The sequence below is a fragment of the Phascolarctos cinereus genome, unplaced genomic scaffold, assembly GCF_003287225.1.
Source record: "Phascolarctos cinereus isolate Bilbo 61053 unplaced genomic scaffold, phaCin_HiC Scaffold_726;HRSCAF=1367, whole genome shotgun sequence".
Taxonomy (NCBI): domain Eukaryota; kingdom Metazoa; phylum Chordata; class Mammalia; order Diprotodontia; family Phascolarctidae; genus Phascolarctos; species Phascolarctos cinereus.
In genome coordinates this window covers 392,981,317-392,995,696 of record NW_027556098.1, presented here as the reverse complement: position 1 = coordinate 392,995,696, position 14,380 = coordinate 392,981,317, and the positions used below count along the sequence as shown (strand labels likewise).

The following is a 14,380-nucleotide window of genomic DNA, read 5'->3' as shown; positions in this document are numbered from 1 at the left end:
GGAAAAGGACCCACATGTAGAAAAAGATTTATATCAGCTCTTTTTATGGTGGTAAAGAATTGGAAATTGAGGGAATGCCCACGAACTGGGGAATGGCTAAACAAGTTGCGGTATATGAATGTTATGGAATACTATTATTCCATAAGAAATTATGAGCAGGCAGACTTCAGAAAAACCTGGAAAGACTTAACATGAACTGATGCTGAGTAAGGTGAGCAGAACCAGAGAACACTGTACACAGAAACAACCATTGTGGGATGACTGACTGATAGACTTGGCTCTTCTCAGCAATGCAAGGATTTAAGACAACTCCAAAAGACTCAAGGTGGAAAATGCTATTCACATCCAGAGAAGGAACTGTGGAGTCTGAATGCAGATCAAAGCATATTATTTTCTTTTTTTGTCTGTTTTTTCTTTCTTGTGGTTTTTCCCCTATTGTTCTGATTTTTCTTTCATAACATGACTAATGTGGAAATGCATTTAACATAATTGTACACATATAGCCTGTATCAAATTGCATGCTGTCTGGGGGGGGGGGAGTTTAGAATTCAAAATCTTATAAAAGTGAATGTTGAAAACTTAAAATTAATTTTTTAAAAAGGAATGGACAATTTCAGAGAAAATTGGAAAGACTTTTACGAACTGATGCATAGTGAGGTGAGCAGAACAATTTTTACAATGACAATATTATAAAGAAAATAAAACTTTTTAAAATGTTAGAAATATGATCAATGCAATGATAAACCACAAGTGTGAAGTGATCAACTTAAAATCTTTAAAATCACAAAAGTTTTCATATGTGGCTGATGTGGGATTGGGAGGGATGGGGATACTACATAAATTGTATCAATTCAAATATTTACTAGCATCTAGAACTTGTCAGGCTGTGCTGGGGTTGAACCAATGACTTCACAAGGGCGGTATCTTGATTTGCAAGTAAATTTGTTTTGAGTGAGGCAGAGTTGAGCAAAGTCATTAGTTCTCAGCTTCAGAGTGATAAGAATCCAGTGGTAGACAAAGGTCAAGACACTGGTGAGGCAGTGAGAGACCTTGGCCTTTCAAAATTAAGGTCTTTGCCAGGTCTCAGTTTGTCTGAGGCCAAGTCCATTCAATGACAAAAGAATACAGAGGGCCTAATATACCATCACGAAGACATCAATCTGGGAGGAGAAGACCCTCAGAGTTTCAGACCCAAACAATTGCTATTTACATTCATTCCATTCTATCAGAACATAAGCCAGAATCCACAGAGGCTAGGCCTATTATTGGCCCTTCAAAGAATGATTGGGGTTTAAAGGTTTAGCCAAGTAGCTCCATTTGAAACACAAAGGGCTTTTTTAAAGCCTGTTTTTCCAGAGCTATATTTCAAGAAACAAAAATAAAAGCTGCACAGGACAAAAAGTAAATTGTCCCAGCTTCTTGGGAAAAAAAAATAACAGGTGAAGGAGGAGAAAAAAGAGAAGGAAGAGGAGGAAGAGAAGAAGGAGAAAGGAGGAGGAAAGAAGGAAGGAAGGAAGGAAGGGAGGAAGGGAGGGAGGGAAGAAGAGAGAGGAAGGAAGGAGGGAAGAAGGAAGGAAGGAAGGAAGGAAGGAAGGAAGGAAGGAAGGAAGGAAGGAAGGAAGGAAGGAAGGAAGGAAGAAGGAAGGAAGGAAGGAAGGAAGGAAGGAAGGAAGGAAGGAAGGAAGGAAGGAAGGGAGGGAGGAGGAGGGAGGAAGAAGAGGAAAAGGAAGGAAGGAAGGAAGGAAGGAAGGAAGGAAGGAAGGAAGGAAGGAAGGAAGGAAGGAAGGAAGGAAGGAAGGAAGGAAGGAAGGAAGGAAAAGAAAGGAAAAGGAAGAAAAAGAAAGAGTGAAAAAAAAAGAGGGCTGCATTTCCCAGATCTTGTTCAAATTGGCAGATTGGGTTGCCAGAGGGCAGCTACTACTACTCTCAGATAGCACAGTAAAGACAGTTAATACAAAACCTGCTAAGAACCTGATTTACTCTTCTCCACAAATATACTTAACATCCTTGGGAGGAATAAGCTTAAACTACAATAGTAGTAAGGCACAAGTGCCAGGCTGTGCTTAGCATATCGGAAAAGAAAGGAAAGGGATAGTCCCTATTCTCAAAGAGTTCACAGTCTAATAGGGGCAAATAAAATGTAAAACAAGATATATGAATATGATAAATTGTAGATATTCTCAGAGGGAAAGACTAAGATTAAAAGGGAATGGGGAAAGCTTGTTGCAGAAGGTGGGACTTTAGGAAGGACTTGAAGGAAGCTAGGAAAGCCTGGAAGTAGAGATGAGGAGGAAAAGAGATCCAGGTTCAGGGACAGCCAATGAAAATTCCTTGAGTAAGGATACAGAATGTCATTTTGAAGAAGAACAAGGAGATCAGTGTCACTGGATTGTTTTTGAATTATTTTAATTTATTTAATTGGGAGAGGGGAGAGGAGTGGGTAGGAAGAGTAAACCAAAACAAATATTTATTACTTGAAATTTTTTTAATGAAAAGAAACTCTATGAAATAAACAATAGCCACACTTTCAAGTTTATGTAAATCTTAGCTCTGACAATCTCTGCATGACTTTGGACCTCATGTTACTCATCTCCAAAATGAGGGGTTAGGATTAAATGATTGCAATGTTCATTGTAGCTCTAAATCTAGCCATAAGATATTTTTAGGATCCTACTTTCCCCTATGTATTCTGAACACAACAGCAAGTTGTATTATGCCTTTAGCCAAATAAGTTATCTTTTCTTTTTAAATCTGAGATTCAGGGTCAGATAAAGTTTCTTGACCACCATTCATTTGGTCAGTCAATATAGTTCCTGCTTTTCAGTCATTAACCCTAATAAAAAAAAAAAGACATGTTCATTCATTCAACTCACAAATGAATTAAGTTATAATATAGTCCATTTGGTAATTTGGTAAAAGTAAACCAGGAATAACTTCAGCACTTGGGTTTACAGAGAGGCAGCCAACAGTTTCCATTAGAACCCAACCTCCTTCAGTGAAACAACCATAATTTATTGATGGTCCATCATTTTCATTAACATCATATTAACCAATTAACAATTAGAAGATGAGGGCAAACCTGGAGCAAGACACAGAAAACTTAACTCTACCTGAATAAAATGTCAAATTAGAGGAATATACAATCCTTTCATTATCTGAATGGGCTCCTCTCACAAACAGATTAGTAATTATATTGAATGGCCATGACTCTATCTAAATGATACAGGTCCATTTTTCCCCTAAAAGAACTTCGGATCCGAAAACTCAAGGAGCAGTTAAAAATAAAGTAAGTGAACTTTGGAATAAACAGTCCAATTATTTTTGTTTCTTGCAGATTCTGTTTTTTACCATAGCCTCAAAGATAATTAAGAGGGTTCAATGTTGATTAAACCATTTTTATAGCCTGAGATTGATTCCTATTAGTTCAGACTATGTTGGATGCAGTGATTTTTACTATAATCAAAAACAACATTCAATTAAAGAATTACTCACAGTATTAAGAAAAATATGTCAGGTACAAAAAGTATCGGGGGGGGGTGGCTAGGTGGCACAGTGGAAGAGCACCAGCCCTGGAGTCAGGAGGACCTGAGTTTAAATCCTACTTCAGACACATAACACTCACTAGCTATGTGACCCTGGGCAAGTCACTTACCCCCACTGCCTTGCAAAAAAAAAGCAAAAGCAAAAAAACAAAACAAAACAAAACAAAAAGTATCAGTGGCCAAAGCATTATTCCTGCCAACGGAAGCTAAAAGTGGGCCAGCTACATTTTAAACTTTTAAAGCAAGGAGTGGAAAGAAGATAATCTCAACAGCAGACAGTTTGGCTCTTGTCAATGTTTTAGATAAAAAGCTGTGATGCTAAGAAAGGTTCAAAATTAGAGATCCGCCACCTTCCAGCTCTGAATCACCATCATTACATTTCACAAATCATTAGGTTGAGACAGCATACAGCAAAACAAGAATCAAAGGCTGAAATAGCCTAGCAGGCAGCTCTGGCCCTTAAATGAAGCTTTTACATCAAACAGTGCTCACATTACAGCCTTTCACCAAGCTGTGCTATAAATCAAAGATTGTGTTCTGCGGTCCTTGGCATTCTCCCACATCTAATATCTAAGGGAGACAAGTTGTAATCTTTTATCAGGCAAAATTAATTATCTCCAGAATCTTTTAAATTAACATTAATTTTGTTTAGTTTATATGTCTAACATGTATGAGGACATATTTATTTTATATTTACACAGAAAAGAAGTATTTTTGCATTCACCAGTCATTTAAGGAGCATCTATTTATTATATGCAAGGCACTATGCTAGACACTATAGGGGATGAAAGAAAAAAATAAAATATGCCCCCTTATAGCTTATAGTTTACAGATAAATTGTTAGCATCCACTGAAAATCTCAATATTAAAACTTCCATGAACCTCTCCAAAGACACAATACTCTCTGGATTCTCCTATTTATCTAGTCAATTTTTCTCTGTCACCCCTTGTGCCGCGTTCTCTGCCTAACCTCCTTAACATAAGCATTCCCCAATGGCACATCCTTGGCCCTTTTCCTATTTCTTGCTATACCAGGGTCTCTTAACCTGGTGGTCCATGAACTTGAATAGGGAAAAATTATCTTTATTTTCATTCACCAATATACCTAATACATAACATTTCTTTCAATGGTCAATTTTTAAAAATCTTTTTTTTTTTAACATTCTGAAAAGGGGTCCAGAGTAAGCACCAGACAGCCAAAGGAAAAATTAAAAAGCCCTCCTTTACACCCTTCCCCTTCACAATCTTATTCACTACATAGACTTTAACTACTATCTATATAAAGATAACTCCCAAATTCCTGACCTCTTTTAAGTGACAGGCACACATCATCAATTACCTTCAAGACATAACTCTGCAAATCATCTACAAGTTGGCAACAAAGACACTGAAGAGTGTCCATATCTTAGAATAAGAGAACCTAGTAAAGGTACTAGAGATGAAAAACCTGAAAATGAGCAGTCATAGGAGGGGACATATGGTAAATGAACCTCTGGTACTTGAAAGACTGTCATGAAAAAATGATCAGCCTGATGCTGCTTGTTCCCAAGAACTTGCCCTACCCTCCTTTCCATCAGTCAGGTGTACAATTTCACTCCTCAACTCCTCTATTTTCCTCACCCCTCCACACCCACATCTCATCAGATGACAAGTCCAATCAATTCTTTACTACATCTCTCCCATCTGTCCCCTTGTCTTCACACACAGAGCTATTACCCTAGTTCAAGTCCTCATTACTTTCTACCTGAACTAATTCAGTAGCTTCCTAATTGGTCTCCCTGCTTCTAGTCTCTCCCTTCTCATATTCATCCTCTGCACACAGCTGCCAAAATGATCTCCCTGTAACCCAGGTCTGAGCATGTCATTTCCATACTCCAAAATCTTCAGAGGTCTCCTACTACTCCTAGTATAAAATATAGAGAAGGTGGAGTTTCTCGATTATTACTTTTGCTTTCTCTGCCAAGAATAATGATCTTTGCACTGGAAAAGAAAAAAACAAAAAATGGATAACAAAAAGTTTTGATATTCAAAAAAAGGAGAAAGACAGCACACCTTGAACAAGATGAACATCCTCAGGTACCAAAATAACTGGCAGATGTGATTGTTGAGGCACTACCAGTGTTACATGAAAGAATGGAAAAGAAAGGTACTATGTACAGGCCTGGAGGTAGGAAACTGCCCTACTTTTGTTTGTTTTGTTTTAAAGGAAAGAGAATGGAGTCTGAAATGGGTCAGTGAGCTTGACTTCAATTTCTGGAAAATATGAAGATATGTTATTAAACAGATGGTTAGTGAGCATTAAGAAAAGGAAAGAATGATTCACAAAGAGCTACTATTGCTTTATAAGACTAGATCATACCAGATTAACCTTTTTTCCTTCCTTCTGGGGAGGAATAGTGTTACTAAATAGACAGACTGGGTAGGAAAGGAAGGGAAGGGGGGAGAAAAGGAAGAGAAGGAGGAAGGACATACCAGGCTCCCCTTCCTTGGAAGTCTTGAAGCAGAGACTGGATGACTAACTTGTCAGGTTTCTGACTCTAGGGATTTTTGTGCAAATTTAGGTTGGAATGAATCAAGGGTTCTTAACCTGACATCTATGGATAAACTCCAAGGAGTTCATGAACTTGGAAGCAAAAGAAAAATTGCATATTTATTTCAAGATAATTAGTTCCCTTTGTAATGCTATGTATTCTATTTTATACATTTTAAAACATGATTCTCAGAAGGGGTCATCCATAGTCTTCGCCACAGTGCCTAAGTGGTCCAGGTCACAAAAAAGATTCAGAACCCCTGAACTGGACAGACCTGGACTGGACAGGAGACCTGGACTGGACAGGTCCCTTCCAACTCATTTTCTGTGATTCTGATATTACTCTTATCTATACAATCTATGATTCAGTCAAACTGCAACAAGCACCTGAACGTGTCCTCTATGCCTACAGTCAGGCCTTTGCCTGATGTTCTCAATCTCCACCTTTACCTTTTCCACTCTGTCCTTTATAGCCCAATTCAAAGGTTCGACTTCCTTCGGGAATCTTTCCTTGCTACTTCCACAACCATTTTGATTAGGATCTCCAGTTTCAGATAGCACTTTGCTTTGTAACTGTCTAATGCTCTTATCATATAACACTGTACCTTATAGCTATAGATATGAAGTATCTTTTCTCCTAGGGGAAGAACTGTCTTAGCTCAACTTTCTATCACTCTTAGCACCTAGTACATACAGTGCCTTTTTAGATGCTTGTTAAATGTCTGTTGAGTGAGTTAAGATGAGTTGCAAGGAATAAGGTACAGCAATGTATGAAGGAAAAAGGTTATCCCAAAAAATGGCACATACTCTAATGCAGTGGTGTCGAATTCAAATAGAAATTATCCTGTAGCTGGCAGTATACTGACCAAGAAAACCAAAAATTAACATTATCTATGAGGTATTGTAGTTTTTATTTATATTGTAAAATATTTCCCAATTACACTTCAATCTGGTTAGGGGACTAGGGGACTGCACACAGCTTGTGGCCTAGGTGTTTGAAACCTCTACTCTAATGATTAAATCTGGAGTTATAGGACAAATTCTTGGCTGTTATTAGACATGCTGAGTACGTGATCCTTCCGCTATCTAAACTCTCAATTCAAAATGGCCTAACTATAACCCTATGTCATGTGTTCTAAAAGCCTCAAAGTAACAAAGCATCACATGTAAACACAGTAAGAGGTTTATCTGGATTAACAAAGGAAGACATTTCATTATAACTAGTCTTTGAGAAACCTGACTCTCTTCTTGAACAGAAACAAAGAAGTTACTGCCACCAGTGATTAGAAATATGGAGATAGTGCTTAAAAGTACGGGGCCAAAGTCACTTATAACCACAAAACAATTCAAGAAACCAAAAACAGAAAACTGAGGGAAAGGAAACTGTTGAGTGTTAACTAAAATTCAGGTTTCACACATCACTTATACTAACAGTTACTTGAAAACAGGATATTGACAAATACCTGATGTCAGTGATATTTAAATTTCAAGTGAAACTCAAAAGAAAAAATACTCTAATAACTATTCTCTGAAATACTTCATTAGAACTGACAAATTGCAGTGAACTGAGGAAAACAGATGTTAAGTATTAATGCTAAAGATACTAAACAACATAACTTTTAACTGGAAAATGAGTGGCATTAACTCCAAAGATTATATTAATTACAAGTTTAAATAACGCAAAATAGGTATTCTTTGTAATATACAGGATTTACACACTTTCTCTAGTTTGTAATGCAATTACATACTATATTAGAACCTAAGATAATGGGAATCCTGATTCCCTGATTTTATTACTGAGCCCCCAAAATCAACAACTTTCCCTTAAAAAGATTTTTTTTGACTTATCTATGTTCCCTGCCTATTTCCTATTTTAAATAAATACATTAAAAAATAAAGAAGCAAGTAAGTAAGCAAGATATAGTGGCCAGTGGATTTGAGGTCAGAAGACCTGGCTCCACTCCCAACACCGGCATCTATTATCACTTCCTTTGAGAAAAGGTCTCTTTTCTCTTAGCCTGAGAAATCCCTTCCAAACTGAAAATCTATGAATCTATATTATACATCCTATATAGTACAAAACTTCATTTTCTAAAGGTTCCTAAGTATTTAATCCATCTCATTTGTTCTCTAGTTATTACATATGAATCACTACACTTCAAGGATGGGAAAAACTAAGATCAGTGAATTTCTGTCAAGCTTACATACAAAGACAATGCTAGAGGGAAGATGAAAACCAACCTTCCAGTAAAGTACTTTCCAACTTGACAACTCCCTCACTGCCCTGTTTGGATGCAACTACCATAAATGACAGATTTATTCGACATCATAAGAAATTCTGGTTCTGTCTTTTACCGAATAAAATATGGCCAAGGCAAAGTTTTCTATAACTACAGAATGAAATCTAAATAAAAGAGTCACATCACCGGAGTAAAAAAGAAAAAAAGACAAAATATTGCTGTGATACATCAGCTCGTCATTTTACACCAATACAAACACCAGGACTGGAGTACGTTGTCAGGTGTTTTTTTTAACAGTAACTCTAATTATTTGCAATTTTATCTAACAAACAACGATTACCTTCAACACTTTAATGTAGTAAAAGAAATTATCCCATTAATGTATGAGAAAACTGAAGGCCTTGAATGTTTGAAGCCGGAAGTTACTCAAAAAGTATCACATTCAGAAATAAAGCCAAGAACCTCAATTCCCCGCCTACTCCCTTAACTACTAATTACACCCCTTCTAACCTAGTAATGACCACTAGGAAAGGAGAGTACTATGAACTTACAATTATGAATTTTGAGCTGAGCTCCAAAACTTTGAGAAATTCTAGTTAGCTTTACCTTTCATAAAATAAAGGGGGGAAAAGATATAAAAATATCCTCCAAACTTCTAAGACATCAAAGGGTACTTTCCAAACTATGAGTCAGAAACATATGGATTAGATTTCCCTCCAAATACACAGGATTTAAAAATTAAGGGGAAAAGTGACTGGCAAAATGTGTTTTGGGTTTTGTGAATGAAATATATTTGAAAAGTTGTTCTGAAATGTTCAACATAGACATAGACGTTCACTCACCAATTACGTAGCTAGTTTAACACACTCCCACTTAAAAGTAGTATTTAAAATTTTGTCATAGACAAGTCAAATGTAATCTACTTATTTAAATTTTCGGCCATTTAGATTGCTTTCTAAGCAAATAATAACAATAACAACAAAATAATAATCACAAAATATAAAATCAGATATATTCTCTTCTTTTCTAAAAGTACTACAAATGGCTGAAAAGCAAACCCAATAACTAATTCAACGAGCTCAATAAGAAAATTCAAGCATGTTACAGTCTCAAACTGTCTAAACCTTGCAAAGGAATTCCCTAGGACCAAAAAATTCAGAAATATCATCTAGAACAGCCTTGTTTGACTTTCCAAACCAAGCCAGAGCATTTCTTTCCAAAACTTGATTTTTACATCAAACTGGAATATGTTGTGGTAAGGAAAGAATTTAGATGGTTTTTAATGGTTCTCCAAAGTGAAATTGAAGCTTCACAGACCATGTTATACACGCTGAACTATAGAGCTCTGTCAAATTTCCTTTTTGTGTTTTCCAGGCCTAAAACAATTAAACACCAATTGTGAATGCCCTTCAAAGACTTCAAAGTTCTTCCACTATTATCTGGAAGGTTGGTTTTTTTTTAATGGATTATTATTTTAGATATAGAAGCCTACAACATGCCAATTATTCATGCTTGTTAGGGGATTGCAGGTACTTTCCCAAATGGCAGGTAAAAATCCAAAACAAAAATGGCACAAACATAACTGAATTTGGAAAAGGAGAAACATTATGAAAACCTCCATATGATTTCCAGGGTTTCAAAAGTATCAACCAATGCAACAAATGTAAACATAACAAATTCACAAGTAATTCAGAGGAAATATGGGGTGGAAACCTGGCAATGGCCCTCAGCATTCTGCCAGTCTACACAGCTTGGTGAATCAACCCCTGGCTCCAAGCTGGCCTGTCTTGCTCCAAAAGCTACCTCTGCTATTTTCATCCAGTTCTCCCTGCAACAACTCTTCTCTTCGCCTCGGGGCTCAAGGAGCTACAACAGGAGCCTTGGTCACCATTACTTCTGGTTACCACACAGCACTCACCCTAACAACTTCTCTTGCAACCCTAATGAGAGCATGAGAAAAAAAAACATATAAAAATCACTACAACATAATGCCTCTCCAATAGTTTACAGACCTTTCTGGTGATGATATATATTTGTTCTGCATGTATGGAAATATGGCTTTCTACACCTCTCATATTATATAGCAGGTTTATCATAAACACACCATCTAGAAACACATCTAGAGAAATACAGCTCTCTCTCCATATTTTCTCTATCTAGAGAAACATAGACATTTCTAGCAAACATGACTTTAAGGGGGGGGAACCCTACATTGCTTCACTGTCAAAAATAGTATGTCTGAGGAAAAGAACAATATCCAATTTACAGCATTCTACTCCAACACCTGCCATAAGGAAATCTCACTTGGCCAGATACAAAGGACTTGTTCAATTCCTTGAGAGATGGTAAACAGACATTCCAAGTTAATGGAGCAATTTATCTCCTTAATTCTGATAATGAATAAAACTGACATTCTAACTAGTCTTAAAGCAAAAACAGTCTTCTCCCCTAATCAGAGACATAAGAAGGTAGGGTGATCAGAGCTTACCCTTACAGCACTGAGACTGAAAGGGTGCGGAAAACATCTGTACTCCTTAAACAAGTAGAAACCACTGAACTTATCAGAGCACCCAGTTAGCAAGAATAGTTATAAATATAAAAGATGGTGGAGGTCTGCACTGCTCACGCCGCTGGTGGCAGACTGTCTACCACACCATTCTCTGGTATCCTGGAAGCCTTTACTTGCTTAATATGCCTTGTACTCTGAGGTCTCTCACAATTCCTACTGAATTTGTGGATTTTTTTTTATTCTGCTTGCCTTGGGTACATTGCTAGGTTTGCCCTAGAAATCAGAATTATTGCAGTTTTGCCTCCAAGTTAAAGAGATTTCTTCCACATTGGATCTTCCTAGAGCATTGTATGGATTTCTTCTTTGCACCACATTTATATATGTCACATCCTCTTACCCTCAACAATAAAGGATAAGTTTCTGGAGAGCAGAAGCTGTTTGTTTTTGTTATTGTTTTTGGTTTTCATTTTTGAAACTCCTGAGATGCAGCGGATAGAGCACCAGCCCTAAAGTTAAGAGGACCTGAGTTCAAATCTGGCCTCAGACCAAACACTTGACATTACTAGCTGTGTGACCCTGGGCAAGTCACTTAAACCCACTGCCTAGCCAAAAAGAAAAAAAAAATCCATAGGAAACAACGACAAAGAATAAGCAGCATTCATGAGCTCTGCTGTTTCTCTATCGTAGAAAATAATCTTCAGACTAAGAGGTATAGAATAAAAATGGTGAACAGGGGATTAAATCCCAGATAAATAACAAGAAGGTAAGAAAGCAGCTAGCAGCCTCCAGGGAGGTCAAGTCTCCAGTCCTGAATGAAGGATTTGCATCCAAGGGCACTGAAAGAACCTGCAAATGTGATTGTCCTAGAGTTGCCCTTCCAAGCATATTCTTATCATTATCATAGAGGACATCAACAAGTGCTTAGTAAGCACTTATTATGAGCCCGAATTGAGATAAACTAAGCACTAGGGAAAGAAAAAAAAGGCAAAAACAAAGTCCCTGCCTTCAAGGAGCTCACATGTCAATGAGGGAGACAACATGCCAATAACTACGTGTATATAGATAGAGATAGAAAAATAGATAGATAGATAGATAGATAGATAGATAGATAGATAGATAGAGATAGAGATAGAGAGATAGAGATAGGAATAGAGACAGAGACAGAGATACAGACAGAGATAGAGATAGAAATAGAGATACATACAGAGGAAATGGAAGGTAATCACTAAGGGAAGGCATGAACAGTAGGGCAAGAGGGGGCAGCTAGGTGGTGCAGTGGACAGAGTACCGGCCCTGGATTCAGGAGGACCTGAGTTCAAATCTGACCTCAGACACATAATGCTTACTAGCTGTGTGACCCTGAGCAAGTCACTTAACCCCACTGCCTAAAACAAAACAAAACAAAACAAAAAAAAAACAGTAGGGCAAGAAGACCAGGAAAGGTCTCTTGCAAAAGGCAAGATTTTAACAAAGTCTTAAAAGAAGCAAGCAGGTAGAGGTAACAGGGCAGAGCAATCCAGGCATTGGAGACAGCCAGGGTAAAGGCAGCTAGTCAGTGGCTGGAGTGTCCCATGCAAGAACCAGAAAGAGGGCCAATGTTGTAGAGTACACAGAAGGGAGTAAAGTGTAAAAAAGCTGGAAAAGTAGTAAGAGGTAAGGTTATGAAGGGCTTCAAAAGCCAAAGAGAAAGACTGTATATGTGATCCCAGAAGTGACAGGGAGCCAATGGAGTTTATTGATAGGAGGCCTGGGGTGGTGCCATGGTCAGACCTTCTGGCAGCTAGACTGATGATGAATGAGAATAGGAAGACTTAAAGCAGGGAGACTAACTAGCAGGCTATTGCATCACTCCTAGAGAATACAAAGAAAGAAGTTAAAAGAGTGTTGAGAGTCAGCTAGGCAGGAGTGGAGAGAGTCCTGAACTTGGAGTCAAGAAGGTCTAAATTCACATCTGGCCTTAAGAACTTCCTAGCTATGTGATCCTGGGCAAGTCTCTTAGCCTCTGCCTGTCTCTGTGGTATAATAACTGCACATACCTCATAGGGTTGTTATAAAGGTCAAATGAAATAATATAGGTAAAGTGCTTTGCAAACCTTAAAGAAATATATAAATATGAACTGCAGCTGATACTACTAATCTTATTAGGAAGACAACATATACACATAAATTATATACAAAATAAAATATACCACTCCCTACCTACCTCAAGAAGTTACAGTGATTCCCTAATTAGTCCCTCTAGGATAAGACACACAATCCTCAACTTGAAATTTAAAGCTTTCCAGTTTGACTTCCATTTGTCTTGCCAAACTCTTTAAAATCACTCCCTTTTACAACCTCTAAACTCCAGGCAAACTGACCTACTAGTTACCACCAAACCCTATACCCTATCTCTGTCCTTTGTATATTTACACAGGCTGCCCCTATCCCTCCCCCTCTAGGAATTCCTGGCTTTATTCAAAGATTAGCTCAGGTCCTATGTTTCATACAAGGCCTTTCCTGATTCCCTTACTTCAGCCATTTTGGACTTTTCCCAGTTGCCTGAAATCAGTTTAAATCTACTTTGTATAACCTTTATATTTAGTCATCTGTGAATTTAGTCATCCCCTACCTCCCTTTAGGGCAGGACCTATTTCACTATATCTTACCCCTCTCAGCTGTGTTTCTGACTTCCACAACATGCTGCAGTTACAGTCTCACTTTTAATGCCTGGGAGCTCCTCACCACCATGCCACTCCTTTTCTCTGAAGGAGAGTTTCTTCCAAGGCTTCCATTTGGGGGAGAGCCTCCAGTCCATCAATCTTCACTCTCTTCTCCCAATTGTGCTTCTGACCAATACCCCCTACCCAAAAAGTACCCACACCTATTACATAACGCACTTACCTGTAAACATGTGACACATTAAACACACAAAGGACTGCACTTGTACAAGACTCCTGACCCTCCTCTAGTTTATCGAAATTTAAATATTTGTGTGCCAAAATTCTTCATAGCAAAGGACACTATGCAATTAGCAAAAGGTAGAGAAGCCCACTCCTAAGCGAAACCTTTTCCTAATCTGCCCTCCCCACTTCACTCGTTGGTGTTTTCTACTTCTTCAAGTACACTGGTTGAAACTTAAGTATTTCTATGTTATGACCCACCAACAGAACGTAAGCTCCTTTAGGAAAGAAGAGGGGGGGAAGAGATTCCTATATTTTTCTTTGTATTCCCTCAAAAGTTCCCTGGATTAATAAAAAAAAAGTTCAATTGAATTGTGTTAGGAAGACCCACCAAACACCAAAGGTGAATGGCTCCCCCATTACCTTGTGATGGATTTCCCAATAAACTGGCTGGGGGAGCACTAACACAAAGAGTAATTTGCACCAGGCATTTTCTCAATGTACTACCAGAAGTTTTGTAACTTAGCTATGATGGTCTTTGAGGAGATAATTTAAAGGAAAAGAAAATAAACATTCTACATTTGTAGTGCACTGATTTGCATTCACATGACAGTGTTTTACGTACAATGCTTACTACCTACATGAAGAGTTTACAGCATTAAGGTAGTTCAACAACT

General features: G+C 37.8%; 1 protein-coding gene across 1 annotated transcript in view; it reads right to left on the bottom strand.

Annotated features, from left to right (window-relative positions):
- Nucleotides 1–14,380, bottom strand: part of RERE (arginine-glutamic acid dipeptide repeats) — a 564,089-nt gene that overhangs the window by 439,185 nt on the left and 110,524 nt on the right. The gene's annotated exons all lie outside the window — the stretch shown is intronic.